The 2,399-nt window shown below is 36.9% G+C and overlaps 1 pseudogene; it reads left to right on the top strand.

Annotated features, from left to right (window-relative positions):
- Positions 1-1,023: 1,023 nt before the first annotated feature.
- On the top strand, positions 1,024-2,199 carry LOC139034270 (olfactory receptor 9G4-like; annotated as a pseudogene).
- The last annotated feature ends 200 nt before the right edge of the window (positions 2,200-2,399 follow it).

Below are 2,399 nucleotides of genomic sequence, written 5' to 3'. Positions count from 1 at the left end.
TTCTTACTCATTTAGTCACTCTATATTTTTGATTTACTAATATATTCCATTTATATTTAAAATGAGTATCCATATGTATTTCCTAATGCCATTGTGTTAATTATTATTTTTTGGTAGTTCTTTTAAAAATTCCTTTTTTTGTTGTTGTCTTCTCTTGTGATTTGTTTACTCCTTAGTGTTGTATTTGGATTCTTCTCTCCTCTATTTTGTGTGGCATTTATCATAGGATTTTGGTTTGTGACTACCGTGACATTTAAATACAGCTATCTCTCTCTATCTATATATGCAAGGTGTCAACTTATCTATATCTTCATATCTACTATTTATCTCAGAGTTTCTTCTTTATATATTCAGTTTCCTCAGTCGTGGAAAGTCTTCAGATAATGCTAACCAATAGTTGCTCTGTAAATAGCTATAATTTAGGTGTTCCCAAGGGAGGAGTGAGCTCAGTGTTCTATTCTGTCATCTGGGCCACTTCCTGCTCACACTTGCAAGCAAATATCACTTATTAAAGAGCTTTTATTGATTTATTTATTTTTTGTTGGTGTTCAGTGCTGGAAATTTCCCTGTAGGTGCTGCTTTACTATTTCCCACTAATTATTATGTTGCGTTTTATTTTCACTTTCTTAAAAATAATTTCTATATGTACTTTTTAATTTTGCTTATAAGGTATTTAGAAGTGTTTTAAATATTCTTTCAAATATTTGGGAATTTTTCATAGATCTATTTTCTACTACTGGTTTCTAATGAAATTATCAACACATGGGGGTCAGAAAAAATACTTCCCATAGCTTGAATTATTTGAAAATTATTGCATGTTTTTATGGCCCCAAATATGGTCTATTGGAATCAGGTTTTTCTCATTGATAGTTGCTCTGTAAACAATTGTAATTTTGGGGTGCCTATGGGAGGGGGTGTTCTACATTAAACAATTGGAATTTCAAAATGAGATTATAACTTGAATTCCAGTGGTCCCTAAGTCACAGACTGATGTTCTATCATTCTAAGCAATAAGGGATAAAAGTCCATAAACTTCCTAGGAATTGCTGGTTTAATAGTTTATTTCTTTCAATGGAAAATCATTAAATCATTTACCAACTTTTTCTTATCTTATCAGGCTTTCTCCTCTGTGGACATGGAAGTTGGAAATCGCACCCTCCTGAATGAATTCATCTTACTGGGCCTCTCAACAGACCCTCAGTGGAAACTGACCCTATTTGGAATATTTCTGATGCTTTATTTGATCACTTTGTCAGGGAACATGTCCTTAGTTATCCTAATCTATATCGATTCTTGCCTGCACACACCTATGTATTTTTTCATTGGCAATCTCTCTTTCTTGGATTTCTGGTACACCTCTGTGTACACCCCCCAAATCCTGGCTGCACTTGTGTCTCAGAAGATAAGCGTATGTCACTGGCTGGATGTGGAGCCCAGTTTTTCTTTTCCTGTGTTGTAACCTACACTGAGTGCTATCTTCTAGCAGCCATGGCCTATGACCGCCACATGGCGATCTGTAACCCGCTACTTTACTCAAGTTCTATGTCCCCTTCTCTCTGTACCGGACTCGTTGCTGGCTCCTACATAGGAGGGTTCTTGAATGCTATAGCACATACTGCCAACACGTTTCGCCTGAGTTTCTGTGGCAAAAATATTATTGATCACTATTTCTGTGATGTGCCACCATTGGTGAAAATGTCATGTACAGACACCAAGGTCTATGAACAGGTCCTCCTGGGTCTTGTGGGTTTCACAGTCCTCTCCAGCATTCTTGTCATCATAATTTCCTATTTCAACATCCTTCTGGCTATTCTGAGGATCCGCACAGCTTCAGGAAGGCGCAAGGCCTTCTCCACCTGTGCTTCACACCTGGTCTCGGTCATGCTCTTCTATGGATCCCTGCTCTTCACATATGCAAGGCCAAGTTCCACCTACTCCCTGGGGAAGGACAAAGTGGCATCTCTGTTTTACACTGTGGTCAACCCATTGCTCAATCCTCTTATCTATAGCCTGAGAAACAAAGATGTTAAAGTGGCCTTCTGGAAAGCAGCACAGACTATAAGACCTCAGAGATGAAGGTGATCTTTTTGCAGGATGCTGTCATTGCATTTTCCAAATTATTGTCTTATAAACATGCTTGTACACATTGCCATATTTCAAGTAAATACAACACATTTTACTTAAAAGATGAATCATTGATTGAACCACTTTCTGTTGATTATTCTTTTGTTGTGATTAAACTTTAAAACTAATATTGAGTTGTTTGATGCTCTACAATATTGCATTCTGCTGTTTTGCAGTACTCGATTTTCATAAAAACTCATCCTCTTTGATTTTGGGGGAGCTCTTTTTGTAAAAGAAAGTGGATTTGGATGGTTTTCAAATGCATAGTTTGAGTT

The sequence above is a fragment of the Odocoileus virginianus genome, unplaced genomic scaffold (genome assembly GCF_023699985.2).
Source record: "Odocoileus virginianus isolate 20LAN1187 ecotype Illinois unplaced genomic scaffold, Ovbor_1.2 Unplaced_Contig_149, whole genome shotgun sequence".
In the NCBI taxonomy this organism is placed as follows: Eukaryota; Metazoa; Chordata; class Mammalia; order Artiodactyla; family Cervidae; genus Odocoileus; species Odocoileus virginianus.
Note: the sequence above shows the minus strand (reverse complement) of the source record. Positions and strands in the feature narration are given on the sequence as shown.